This window comes from Pteropus medius, unplaced genomic scaffold (assembly GCF_902729225.1).
Source record: "Pteropus medius unplaced genomic scaffold, Ma_sr-lr_union100, whole genome shotgun sequence".
In the NCBI taxonomy this organism is placed as follows: domain Eukaryota; kingdom Metazoa; phylum Chordata; class Mammalia; order Chiroptera; family Pteropodidae; genus Pteropus; species Pteropus medius.
In genome coordinates, this window is record NW_024346771.1 from 4,767,507 (window position 1) to 4,782,991 (window position 15,485).

Here is a 15,485-nt window from a genome sequence, read left to right on the forward strand (position 1 = left end):
TCAGTGCATTTTTTAATTCAATACAATCTTAGTAATCAACAATATAATTTTCATGTTACAAAAGTCTAATTATTCATTAATTTACTATCTGTCTATTATGTATGGAACACTGGAATTTTTTGTTTATTCAACAGTTAATTATTTAGTGCTTTTCTGTGCAGGGTATTATTTTGAAGCTGGGGAAACAACAGTGAAACTCACACACAAAATTTACCCCTTCATAGAACTTATAATCTAATGCAGAAGAGGCAAAGATAAATAAATAAATATATAGTATGCTTGAAATGTTAAATAATAAACAGAAAAAAGTAATAAAAAAAGGGAATAGAGATTATTGTAATGGATGGTGGGGGAGTGACATTTACAATAAACTGTCAGGGACTCTCAGAAAATGTGACATTTGATTAATACCAGGAAGAAGGAAAAAAATTCATCTTAAGGATGTCTATGAGATGAGCACACAAGGTTGAAGTGATACAAAGTGAGAAGGAAACATGCTTAGCATTTTTTGTATTTATTTATTTATTTATTTATTTATTTATTTAATTTTTAATTTTTTTTTATTATGGTGACATTGGTTAAGAAAGTCCAGTAAGTTTCAGGTGTACAATTCAACAGTAAAGCAATATATATATTGCATTGTATGTTCACTACACATAGATTTCTTTCTGTGACAACATATTAAACCACTTTTATCCCATCTACTTCCCCTATGACCCTCCCTCCTACCCTCTGGTAACCACGAATCTATTGTCCATGTCCATGAGTCTCTATTTGTTTGTCCTGTTTGTTGCTTTTAGGTTTATATCTCACATATAAGTGATATGTGGTTTTCAACATTTTATCTGGCTTATTTCATGACCATGATTATTTCAAGGCACACCCATGTTGTCACAAATGGCAATATTTCATCTCCTCTTATGACTGAGTAATATTCCAATATATATATATGTACCACAGCTTCTTTATCCAATCATTTATTGTAGGACTCTTTGATTGCTTCCATGTCTTAGCCACCATAAATAATGCCGCTATGATCATCAATATGCAAATATCTTTTCAGATACATGTTTTCAAGTTTTTGGGTAAATACTCAGTAGAGGGATTGTTGGATCATATGGTAGATCAATTCTCAGTTTTTTGAGGAACCTCCATAATGCTTTCCATAGTGGCTGTACCAATTTGCAGTCCCACCAGCATTGTATGAGGAGGGTTCCTTTTTCTTCATATCCTCTCCAACACTAGTTATTACTTCTCCTGTTGATAACAGCTATTCTAACAGGTGTTAGATGGTATCTCATTGTGGTTTTGATTTGCATTTCCTTAATAGCTAGAGATGATGAGCATCCTTTCATAGGTTTGTAGACCGTTTGTATGTCTTTTGGGGAGAAGTGTCTGTTCAGGTCCTCTACACATTTTTTAAGTGGATTTTTTTTTTTTATTGTTAATGAGTTGTATCAGTCCTTTGTATATTTTGGTTATTAGGCCCTTATTGGAGGCATTGCTTGCAAATACATATTCACATTTGGATGGTTGTTTCTTTACCTTTTTGACAGTTTCTTTTGCTATGCAGAAGTTTTTCAGTTTGATGTAGTCTCATTCATTTAATTTAGCTTTTACTTCCCTTGCCTTTGAGGCAAATTCATAAAATCCTGTTTAAGTCCAAAGTCCTCCAGTTTAGTTCCTATGTTTTCTTCTATGAAATTTATTGTTTCAAGTCTTATATTCAGGTCTTTAATCCATTGTGAATTAATATTGGTGTGTGGTGATAAACAGCAGTCTAGTTTCATTCTTTTGTAGATGGCTTTCCAGTTTTTCCAGAATCATTTATTGAAGAGGCTTTCCTTTCTCTACTGTATGTTTTTGGCTCTTTTATTGAAAATTATTTGCCCATATATACATGGCTCTACTTCTGTACTCTCAATTCTGTTCTATCGTTCAGTGTGTCTGTTTTGCTGTTTTGATTATTGTCACTTCATAGTATCATTTGAAGTCAGGCAGAGTGATGCCTGCAGCCTTGTTCTTTTTTTTTCAGGATGGCTTTGGCAATTCGGGACTTTTGTGCTTCTATACAAATCTGATGATTTTTTGTTCTATTTCTTTAAAAAATTCCGATGGGATTTTGATGGGGATTGCATTAAATATGTATAGTACTTTAGGTAATAAGTTTATTTTAATTATGTTGATTCTTCCAATCCAAGAACATGAAATATCTTTCTATTTCTTTATATCCTCTTCAATTTATTTTAATAGGATATTATAGTTTTAATTATATAGGTCCTTAATGTTTCATTAAATTTATTCCTGGTTGTTCTATTCTTTTTGTTTCAATTGCAAAAGGTTTTATTTTCCACTTCTTTTTTTTTTCCTGACATTTCTTTATTAGAGTATAAGAACACTATGGATTTTTGAACATTTTTTTATATCCAGAAACTTTACTGTAATTGCTTATTGTTTCTAGTAGTGTTCTTGTGGAGTCTTTAGGGTTTCCTATAGAGAGAATCATGTCATCTGCAAATAGTGACAGTTTGACTTCTTTTCTTATCTGAATGCCTTTTATATCTTTCTTGTGCCTGATTGAACTCTCTAGGATCTCCAATGTTATGTTAAATAACAGTGATGATAGTGGACAGCCTTGTCTTGTTCCTGATCTTAGAGGAAAGGTTTTTAGTTTTCACCATTATGTATAATGTTGGCTGAGGGTTTGTGCCCCTGGAATGAAGCCCACTTGATAGTGGTGTATGATCTTTTTAATATGTTGCTGTATTCATTTTGCTAGTATCTTATTTAGGACTTTTGCATCTGTGTTCATGAGAGATATTGGTCTGTAGTTTTATTTTTTCATGTTATCTTTCCAGATTTTGATATCAGGGTAATATTGGCCTCATAAAATGAGTTAGGAAGTATTGCCTCCTCTTTGACTTTTTTGGAAGAGTTTGAGAAGAATAAGTATTAAATCTTTGAATGTTTGGTAGAATTGACTGGTGAAGCCATTTGGTCCTGGACTTTGACTTTTTGGTAGGTTTTGGATGATTGTTTCCATTTCCATACTGTTGATAGGTCTATTTAGATTTTCCAGTTCTTCCTGATTCATTATAGGAAGATTGTATCTTTCTAAGTTCTGGTCCATTTCTCCTAATTTGGTATTATATACTTTTTCATAGTATTCTTTTATGATCCATTGTATCTGTCAATTTCATTAACCTTCTCAAAGAACCAGCTCTTCGTTGCATTTATTTTTCTATTGTTTTATTATTTCCAATTTCATTTATTTCTGCTCTAATTTTGATTAGTTCTTTCCTTCTGCTGACTTTAGGCTTCAATTTTTCTTCCTCTTCTAGTTTTTTAAGATGAAGCATTAAGTTGTTTATTTGGGCTCATTCTTGGTTTTGGAGATAGACCTGTAATGATATGAATTTTCCTCTTATGACCACTCTTGCTGTGTTCCAAAAGTTTTGATATGTTGTACTGTCATTATCTTTTATTTCTAGGTATCCTTTGATTTCTCTTTTTATTTCTTCCCATACTCAGTTTTCTTTAGTAGCATGTTGTTTAATTTTTATATATTTGTTCTTCCCTCTTTCTCTTTACAGTTGCTCTCCAGCTTCAAAGAGTTATGATCAGACAATATAGTTGGATATAGGTTTAATGTAGTGAGATAAGTGATATTGAAGAACCCAGAGTGCTGTGAGAGTTGAGAGTAACAAGTAAGACTTCTTTTAACTCTTCAGGTTCCTCCAATCTGAATTCCATTTTTGGAAGTCCACTGAAATAATTTTAGCTAATGATATTGATGACTTTTATGTTGCCAAGCTCCATGTCTTTTATTATTATCATCATCTTACTTGGTGTCCCAGCAGCAGTTATAACTTTTCAAATTGTCCTTCTTCTCAAGATATTTTTTAAAAATTTCTATTGTCATACATTGTCAATAATGTTCTCTTATTTCTTTTTACAGACACTCACATTGCAAGCTTACCTTCCTCTCCCTTGGTCAGTAGGTCCTTAAGTCTCTAACGAGGGATGCCACATTGAACCATTCAAGGAGTTCATTCACAACATAGTCTAAGGGACTGGTACTTTTTAAAGTTCAATAATACTATCTGGTCTGGCACAAAATGAAGTAATTCATCTGTCTCCTAGTCTTTCACATGTTTTGCTTTTCTTTTTAAACAATCTTAATCATGCATGAGACTTTAAATAAAATATATTTACAAGTATATTTCTCTATGCTAGAATGCCTTGCTATATAATACACTCACATTCAGTTGACTGCTTGACATCTCTGGAGCTGAAGAACTCTATAAATAAGATGAAGGATGCATTAGAAAGCACTGGAAACAGAACATCCTAGATGAAAGAGAGAATTAGCAAGCTCAAATATAAAAATATAGAAATGACTCAAGTAGAAGAATAGAGAGATTTGAGAGTTAAAAAAAGGAAGAATTCTACAAGAACTATTTGACTCCATTAGAAAAAGCAAAATAAGAATAATAGATATACCAGAAGGAGAAGAGAAGAAGAAGAGAACAGACTATTAAAACAAATAATCAATGAAAGCTTCTCAAACCTATGGAGAGTTGGACCATTTAATTCAAGAAACTAACAGAACACTTAATTATCTAAATACAAAAAGACTGTCTCCAAGACATACTATGTTAAAACTATCAAAACTTTATGAAAAAAAATTTCAAGACAGCCAGGGAGAAAAATGATTGTAACTTACAAAGGAATCTTCATTAGATAATCAGGTTTTTTTTTTTTTCCAGTAGAAACCATACAAGCCAAGAGAGTGGGATAAAATATTCAAAATATTGAAAAACAGAAACCATCAGTCAAAAATAATAAATGCAGCGAAATTATCCTTCAGATCTGAAAGAGAAGTAAAGGCTTTCTCAGACAAACAAAACCTGAGGGAATTCACTACCATAGGGCATATATTACAATATGTGTTGAAAGGAAATCTTGCACCTGAAATAAAAGACAAAAAGATACAAAACACTGAGTAAGACGACAGACAGACACACAGAAACAGGAAATTGCATCTCTAGTCCAGAATGGGCTATTAAATACTGAAATATAACTTAAAAGTTAAAGGAGAAAAGACATTTTTTTTTTAAAAAAACTATAACTTATGTAATTTGGAAAGGAATGCACAAGATAAAAAATGGAATAATTTGTAGCGACAAAAACAAGAGAAGAGAGAGAAAGATTAAAGTTACATAGTTTAATGGAGATAAGATGCAGCCAAAAGAAAAAGGACTATTGCATGAAACTTTTTTTTTACATAAACCTAATAATAACCACAATACAAAATCTAGAGCTGAGAAGTAAAATTAAAAAAAAGAGGAAATAGATAAAAAAAATGCCACAGAAAAACACTAAACTAAATAGGAGACAGAAACACAAGGGAAAAGAAACAATGCAGATGTGCTAACCAGAAACAAAAGATATAGTAGTTGTAGCGGTACTCGTATCTTAATAAAACCCTAAATTTAAATGGAATAAACTCACCAATCAAAAGGCGCAGAGTAGCAGGATAGATTAAAAAACAAGGTCTGACCATTATGTTGCTTTCAGGAGATCCGCCTCAGCTACAAAGACAAATTATAGGCTCAAATGAAAAAGAATAGAAAACGATACTCTGAGCAAATAGCATCAACAGAAAAGCAGGTATAGGCATACTGATATCAGACAAAATAGATTTTAAGATGAAAAAGGTAATAATAAAGGAGAAAATTCATCAAGAAGACATAACACATCAGTATATATGCACCTATCCTGGGAGCACCAAAACATATAAAACATTTAATAACAGGCCTAAAGGGAGAAACTGACAAAAATGCAACTATTGAAGAGGATCTGAATACCCCACTAATAATAACCACATGAATAGATCATGCAAATACAAAGTCAACAAGGAAATATTAGCCTTAAATAACATATCAGAGCAAAGGAAAAAAAAAACATTTTTATAGAACTTTCCATACCAAAATAACAAAATACACATTCTTCTCAAGTGCACATGAAACCTTCTCAAGGATCAACCATATGTCAGGACACAAAAATAGTCTCAATAAATTTAAGAAGATTGAAATCATTACAAGTATATTTTTCAACCCCTATGTATGAAATTGGAAATTAACTACCAGAGGAAATCTAAGAAAACCCCACAAATATGTGGAAATTAAACAATATGTTACTGAACACCTATTGGGTCAAAGAAGAAATAAAAGAAGAGATAAAAAAAATACATAGAGACAAATTAAAATGAAAATATGACATATCAAAATTTTTGTGATGCAGCAAAAGTGGTACTAAGAGGGAAGTCTAGAGAAATACAGATCCACCTTAAGAAACAAGAAAAATTGCAAATAAGCTATCTAACATTACACCATAAAGAACTAAATAAAGAAGAACAAATGAATCCCAAATTCAGTAAAGGGAAGGAAATAATAAAAATTAGAGTGGGAATAAATGAAATAGAGATCAAAGCAAGAATAGAAATAAATAATGAAACTATGAGCTGGTTGTTTGAAAGCACAAATAAAACTGACAAACCTCTGGCTAAACTTTCTAAGAAGAAAAATACTCAAATGAATAAAATCAGAAATGAAAGAGGACAAGTTACAATAAACACCACAGAAATACAAATGATTATACAAAGATCCCATGAAAGACTATATGCCACTGATGTAAAAGAAGTGTTAAAGTTCTTAGAAATATAAAACCTTCAGAAACTGAACCACAAAGGATGAGAAAACCTAAATATATTGCTCACAAGTGAGAAAAATGAAACCAGTAATCAAAATGTTTCCAAAAAATAAAGTCCAGAACTAGATGGCTTCACTGGTGAATTTTATAAAATATTCAAAGATTTAATAGCTATCATTCTTAACTCTTCCAAAAATTTGGAGAGGAGGAATACTTCTAACTCATTTTATGAGACCAATATTACCCAGATATGAAACTAGAAAAGGACAATGCAAGAAATAAAATTACAGGCCAATATCTATAATGAACATAGATGTAAATATCCTAAATAAAATACTAGAAGATCGAAAAGAACAATACATTTAAGAGATAATATTACATGAGCAAATGGGATTCATTCCAAGGATACAAAGATGGTTCAACATATACAAGTCAAACAATGTGATACACAAAATTAACAAAATAAATGATAAAAATCATATGATTGTATCAATACATGTAGAAAAAGAATTTGACAAGATATAACATTCATTTATGTTTAAAACATTCAATAAAATGGATATAGAAAAAAAGTACCTCAACATAATTAAGGCCATATATGAGAAACCCTCAGCTAATATACTCAATGATGAAAAATTGAAAGCTTTTTCTCTAAGATTAGAAACAAGACAAGATGCCCACTCTACCCACTGTTATTTAGCAAAATACGGAAAGTTCTAGTCAGAGGACTCAGGCAAGAAGAAGAAATAAGAGGCATCTAAATTGGGAATGAAGAAGCAAAAATGCCACTACCTACAGATGATATGATTCTATATATAGAAAACTCTGAGGACCCCACAGAAAGACTGTTAGAAACAGTAAATGAATATAATAAAATTGCATGTTATAAAGTCAATACACAAAAATGCATTGCATTCATTATAACAACAAAATAACAGAAATAATTGAAGAAAATTTCTTTTACAATTGCAACAAAAAATATAATCTACATAGAAATAAATTTAACAAAGTAAGTAAGACAGGTATATTGAAAACTTCAAGTAATTGTTGAAAGAAATTGAAGAAGACACAAGAAGTGGGAAGATGTTTTATGTTCATGGATTGACATAATTAATATTGTTAAAATGTATATTACCTAAAGGAATATATGTATTTAATACAATCACCATTAAAACTCCAATGACATTTTACACAAAAGTAGAACAAAAATTCTTAAATTTGTGTAAAACCACAAAAGACTCCAAATAGCCAAAGCAATCCTGAAGAAAAAAAAAAATCAAAAAAACAAAAACTGAGGTATTAAGTACCTGACTTCAAACTATACTACAAAGCTAGGATAATCAAAACACTATGAATTGATAGGAAAAACAACAACAACAACAACAACAAACAGACACAAAGACCAATGGAATAGAATTGAGAGAATAAACCCACACAAAAATGGACAAGGAGCTAAATTTCATCCAAAGAGCCAAAAAACATACAACAGAGAAAGGAGAGTCTCTTCAATAAATGGTATTGGAAAGACTGGAAAGCCACTACTATCTGACATCATACACAACATATAAACTTAAACTAGATTAAAGACTTAAATGTAAGATACGAAACACTAAAATACATAGAAGAAAAGAGGCACTAAACTTATAGACCTTGGTCTCAGGGTCATTTTTGTGATTTTGACCTGAAAGAGAAGGGAAGGAAAGCAAAATAAATAAATGGGATTACATCAGACTGAAAAGCTTTTGCACAACAACAACAAAAAAATCAAGAAAAAAAAGACAACCAACCAAATGGGAGAAGATATTTGCAACCAATGCTTTGCATAAGGTGCTAATAACCCAAATATATAAAGAACTCATAGAATTCAATGACAACAACAAAAAACAAAAATATAGGCATAGGACATGGATAGATACTTTTCCGAGGAAGACATACAGACAGCCAATTGATAAATGAAAATATGCCTAATATCTTAGCTATAAAGAAAATGCAAGTAAAAACCTCAATGAGATACCACCTCACACATGTTAAAATGGCTATTATCAATAAGACAAGAAATAATAAGTGTTGCAATTCTCATACACTGCTAGTGGGAATGTAAATTGATATAGCCACTATGGTACATATATAGAGTGGAATATTAGTCAGTTATTAAAAACATGAAATACTGCCATTTGCAAAAACATGGATGGATCTTGAGAGTATAATACTAAATGAAATAAGTCAGATGGAAAAAGAGAAGAACCTTATATTTTTACTCATATATGGGACAGAAAATGAAAAGCAACAAGTGACCAAACAAAAAACAAATAAACAAACAAATAAAAAACTCATAGATAATAAGCAACAGAATGGTAGTTACCAGAGGAAAAGTGCAGCAGAGGATGGGGAACAGAGTAAAGAGAGTCAAATACATGGCGATAGAAGGAGACTAGACTTTAAGTGGTGAGAATACAATAGAGTGTACAGATGTCATATTATAAAGTTGTACACATGAAATATATATACCATTAACCAATGTCACTCTAATAAATTTAATAAAAATAAAACAGAAAAGAAAACAAAAATAGTACTTTATAGAATTGATATGAAGCATTTAAAGATTTAATCAGATTTGAAAATATTATGAACAAAATTAGACTTTGATACACTTAGAGAATCGTGTGGAAGGTCTGCTGGGTTTGCTTGGGTTCTAATCTCATATTGCCATGTTCACAGTATCTTATTCTGGACAACTTTCACAAGGTCTTCATGCTTAATTTCTTCTACTATAAACAAAATTTCCATGAAAGTTAAAAAATAACAATAAAAATAAATAGCTAACATATATCTAACTCTCATAAAATATTAGCTCTATGCCATGGCACTTGTTGATATAATTTCCCTTTCATCAAATGCCCTTATGGTTAAGACAGTACTATTTTGTTTTTAGGTACGGTATAATGTTTTTGTCTGTAAGGCCTTTTCTGCTGGAATGTGATGATCTTAAGCTGAACGAGATGTAAAGAAAATGACATAAATCAAATAGGAAAAACTTGACAGAATTATTCTTCCCGATGTGGGGAAATGAAGGATTAACACCATCACCTACAATTAGAAGAGTTGTTGGAGCCATTAGGAGTCATTTCAGTGTGTACCATAATGTTTTAGTGTCTCTTACTGTAAACAAGAGGTTAGTAGCTGTGTTTCTACAGCTGTTTCATTTGTGCCAGATGTCTGAGTAGTCCAAACTACTTAGCTACATATTAGTACCACATAAACTCCTAGCTTCTGCTTATTGAGAGAGCTGTTAATTTCTCTAGAATGTTGCACTGAATGTCTTTAAGGTTTTAATTAAAATAAATTTGCTAAGCGGGTTGTATGAAAGTGATGATATAAGGATTAGTCAAATGGAAGTAAAAATATATGAATACTCTTCTAAATAATTTTTTAAATGCCTACAGCACCTGGTATTCCTAGGTGGTCTCCCATTCAAGTACTAACCAGGCCCGCCCCTGCTTTGCTTCCTAGATCAGACGAGATTAGGTATGTTCAGGATGGAATGGCCATAAACTCTTCTAAATAATTTGAGTGACACTCTCAGGCTTTAGTTATACCACTTCCTCTCCACTATCTGTATTTCCTATCTGATTTTCACAGTTTCTATAAGTTTCGAGTACCGATACATTATACAAATTCTATCAAAATTGAATCTTATAAAATGTAAAATATTCTTGTAAAACGTCAAGTATTTATAATTATTGAAATAGTGTTATAACAGTGAACAATTATATAGTGTTTTACAAATTATAAATAATAGCATTTTGTGCATGTATTGGATTTGAACTGTTTCAGATTTAATGCTCAGTTCTCTATATAATTTATCCTTAATTTAGGATTTGCAAGCTGTATCCTCAGGCCATATCTCACATATGATCCATTTTTACACACTTTAGTTCATTTATCCTTTATAATTATTGCAAAAGGCAGATATGTTTGCTATCTTCATTTTCTTGAAGAAGAAAGTAGGATCTAAATAGATTGCAAATTTACTGGTTTATGGTAACACTAGGATTTCAATTGCAAGGTTATCATTCCACAGGCCATGATTTTTGTAGTGGGCTTTTTTTTTTGAGTACAGATTTTTGTTTTTATTTGTTTCCTCTGTGGTGACTACTAACATCAGGCAACTGTAAGAATAAAGATTTTGGTGATAGGACAGGCGAGGAGAAGGGGAGCATCTCAGAGTTCAGAGACCAGCTGAGTGAGAATATCTCTGTGCCTGAGGAAGTAGCCTACTTTTGAGGAAGTTCTTGTAGTCAATACCTTCTCCATTTCCAAAGTGCTTACATTTCCCATAGCAAGCAGTTCCTGTCATTTTAAGCTAAAATATTTTTGGACTAGACTCATAAGCTACCTATATAAATTGATGATATAGAGTTACTCATTCTGAAATAGAGAAAAAATGCAAAACTCATAATTTTATAACAAAATTATTTTCTTAGTGTGATGGAATATAAGAAACATTTTTTTCTAAAAATTGTATTTTCATAAGAAAGGGAGAGCATAAACTCAAACATGGAAGTTTTGCTAATTGCAGGGAACTATTTTTAGTTAATTATTTTACTTAATTATCAATGATCATATAAAGATAAATATATTATCAACATTTTACAGAAAACTTCAGAATATTTAAATACCATATACAACTAGCATTTTGTTTGCATTCTTCTACTTTCTTCACTTTCGTCCTTAAAAGATAACACGGTAACATCTTCTTCCTTAATAATCAAATGTAGCATAAAGTTAATTAAGAGCACTGTCTTCGTATTTATAATTTAAATAAGTGTATTAGAATTGTTAAACTGAAGCATTAGCATGTATTTCACCTGGATATTAAGGTGTTCACAGACTGCAGAAAAAAGTGATAAAATAAGATCAGGACAGAAAAGGACATACTTAGACATTTTGAAACAACACAAAATGAGATAACTACCAGTTACCTATGAAAGCATAAATGGGTTAAAATTAATAAGAGAAATGTTTTAATTAGAAGTGTCATATTTTAAGAAGTCTTAATACAACTATTCAATTTCTCATTAAACACCTCTGAAGTACTTCTAGCTCCATATAATAGAGAGAATTAAAAAAATAAAAAGCCTTCTTTATCTCTTTCTAAGAAAAGGCAAGTAAAAATGTATTTTTATGTTAAATGAAATACATACACTTGCCATCAAAAAGGGGAGGGGAAATCTCTGCTGATATCAAAGATAAATAAAAATAACTTTAAATACCTACCAGAGAAGGAATAAGGCAGATTTTCTGTAAATTAAAAGCAATTAGATTGACAACAGAATTTTGATCATTAAAATAAACAGGGCAATAATTTTAAAGTATCTAACTTAGAATACTTATACTAGTTTTACTATTTAACTACATGGTAAATGTCAGAGTAAAGGCATTTTAGAAATATAAAGACCATCCCCCCAATCCAGTAACCATCACAATACTCTCTGTATCTATGAGCTTGTTTTTATTTTGCTTTTTCATTTATCTTGTTCTCTAGATTTCACATATAAGTGAAATCATATGATGTTTGTCTTTCTCTGACAAACTCTACTCAGCATGATATACTGTAAGTCCATCCATGTTGTTGCAGGCTGCAAGATTTAATTCTTTTTTTATGGCTGAGTAATATTTCATTGTCTATGTGGACCACCTCTTCTTTATCCATTCATTCATTGATGGACACTCAAATTGTCTCAATATCTTGGCTATTGTAAATAATGCTGCAGTGAACATATGGATTAACATGTCCCTTCAAAGCAGTGTTTTGGGTTTCTTTAAATAGTACTCAGAAGTGAGATTACAGGGTCCTTCCTCGTCTCTTGTTATAGCTTTGTTTTAAAGTCTATTTTATCTGGTATAAGTATTGCTACCTCAGATTTTTTGTTTGTTTCCATTTTCCCGAAATATCTCTTTCCATTCTTTTATTTTCGGTCTTTTTTTTTTTTTTTTTGATCTGAAGTGTCTCTTGTAGTCAACATACATAAAGGTTTCTTTTTTTATCCATTCAAACACTCGGTGTCTTTGGATTGGAGGATTTAATCCATTTACATTTAAAGTAATTGTTGCTAGATATGTACTTATCGCCATCTTATTATTCATATTTTTATTTTATTTCTTCTTAAAGAAGTTCTTTTAATACTTGTAATACTTGTTTGGTGGTGATGAAATTCTTTAGCTTTTCCTTTGTCTGGGAAGCTCTTTATCTGTCCTTCGATTCTAAATGATAGCTATGCTGGGTAGGGTAATCTTGGTTGTAGGTTCTTGCTTTTCATCACTTTGAATACTTCCTGCCAATCCCTTCTGGCCTGCAAAGTTTTTGTTGAGAAATCAGCTGACAATCTTATGGGAGCTCCCTTGTAGGTAACTAACAGCTTTTCTCTTGCTGCTTTTAAGAATCTCTCTTTACCTTAACTCTTGGCATTTTAATTACAATACGTCTATGTGTGGGTCTCTTTGGATTCATCTTGTTTGGGCCTCTCTGTAATTCCTGAGCTTGTATGTTTATTTTCTTCATCAGGTTAAGGAAGTTTTCTAACATTATTTCTTCAAATAGATTTTCAATTCCTTGCTCTTTTTCTTCTCCTTCTGATATACCTATGATACAAATGAATATAGTTAAGGTCATTAAACTATCTTCATTTTTTTGGATTTTTTTTTCTTTTTGCTATTCTGATTGGGTGTTTTCTGGTACCTTATCTTCTAAATCACTGATTCAATTCTCTGCTTCATTTAAGTTATTGTTGATTTCCTCTAATATATTCCTTTTTTTTTTTTTTCAGTTAGTGCTTCATTTATGACTGGTTCTTTTTTATGTTTTTTTTTAATCTCTATTTTTTCATTTTCTTTCTCTTTATTGAACTTCTACAGAGCTCATTGAGAATACTTATAACCAGTGTTTTATACTTTGCATCTGGTAGATTGCTTGTCTTCATTTTGTTTAGTTCTCTTTTTAGGGCTTTGTTCTTTTCACATGAGATGTGTTTCTTTGTGTCTCTACTTTGACTGTCTGTCTGTGCTTATTTTTATGTATTAGGTGGAGTTTCTACATCTCCTGGTCTTAGTAAAGTGGCCTTATGTAGTAGGCATTCTATGTGGCCCAGTGGTACAGTCTCCTTGGTCACCTGAGGTGGGTGCTCCTGGTCTGTGTCCCTTGCATGTGTCCTCTTATTGTAGTTGAATCTTGGTTGCTATTTGCACATCAGTGGGAGGGATCGACCCTCAGTTTGATTGATTGTGAGAATTGGCTGTTATTACAGTGGAGGAGCTGTTGTGCAGAGGCTGATCTTATTGAGTAGAATTTACTTTAGCAGGACTCTGGTGCCTGCTCCATCTGCCCTTTGCGGGTGTCCTTTGTGGAAGCACCAGGTAGTACACTAGTTCAGTCTGAAGGTCCAAACCAGCCACTGGGTATGTAGGCCTGGCATCTCCTGGCAGAAGTCTTACCACAGGCCAAGCTCAACTTTGGTCTGTGCCTTGCGCAGGGCTACTTGGCATGAGCCACAAAGTGATCTTCAAATGTCTATCCGCCCATTCTGGGCTTGGAGGGTACCTGAGAGAGGCCAAGCCACTAGTGCTTGATTGGTACTGCTCAGCAAGAAATACAGAATACACAAGGTCAGATGTTACTTGTTTGGGGTTTGTGAACCTTTGAGAGATTCGAGAAGGTCTGAAGCATGAACCAAGACAGGCTGTTTGTACGGAAAAGCCACAGGAGCAGCTTGTTTGCCCCACAAGTTGGGTGGGGCAGTGTCTCACAGTAGGGTGATGGGTGTTAGCCCAGTTGATGAAGACTCAGATATGATGCAAGCCAGAAAGGGAAAGGGCTTAACAAAGGAACAATGCCTTTTGCCAGTATTTCTGTCTGGGAGAAAGCTGCCCCTCCAGCCCTCACTCTGAAGCCAGACAATTCAGTTTCTCCCTGTATGTTCCTGGTGCCTTTTGAGCTGCTGCCCCAGTGTTGGAGTTCAGGGTGAGTCCATCAGCAAGTAAGTCTGTGTGTGGGCCCTTCAAAGGAGCATCTGGGACTCCTGCCTCCCTCTGTCTCAGTCAGCCACAAACTCTGCTGGTTTTCACAGCCAGAAGTTATAGGGATTTCTCTTCATGACACTGGTGCTCCAGGCTGGGAAGGCCAGTGTAGAGCTGGAAATCTCACTCCTCTGAGGGGACCTCTGCTGCCAAGATATTTCTTCTGATTCTCAACTGTCACTCATGGGTGTGGGGCTAGTTTTTTTATGTCTTCACCTCTCTACCAATTTCAAGGTAGTTTTTTTCTGTATAGCCTTAGTTATAGGACTTCTGTTCAACTAGACGTTAGGTGATTCTCATTGGTAATTGTTCTGTAGGTTAGTTTTACTTTTAGTGTGGTCATGAGAGGACACCAACACAGCATTTACCTACTCTGTCATCTTAACCAGAACTCCCTCAAAACATTTTGAATTCAGCATGACATTAAATTAAAAAAAAACAAAAACAAAAACAAAAACAAAAAAACACACACTGAAAATGCTAGTCTTTTAAACTTATGTATCATTCTTGGAAATAATTGTGTATATGGGTTTGTGTGTGCATATGTGAGTATAAAACTATAAAAACGGGTTGAATTCCAGATAGAAGTTGCTTCTGACCAGGGCTGAGATATGAGCTATGGAAAAAGAGTAGGGGAGAAGATCAACATAGGGTATGGCACTAAATTGGAATTTATTTTATCTGTAAAAAATATTTTT

At 32.7% G+C, this 15,485-nt stretch overlaps 1 pseudogene; it reads right to left on the reverse strand.

Annotated features, from left to right (window-relative positions):
• Positions 1-10,148: 10,148 nt before the first annotated feature.
• LOC120613866 (uncharacterized) lies at positions 10,149-10,267 on the reverse strand (annotated as a pseudogene).
• Between the last annotated feature and the right edge of the window lie 5,218 nt (positions 10,268-15,485).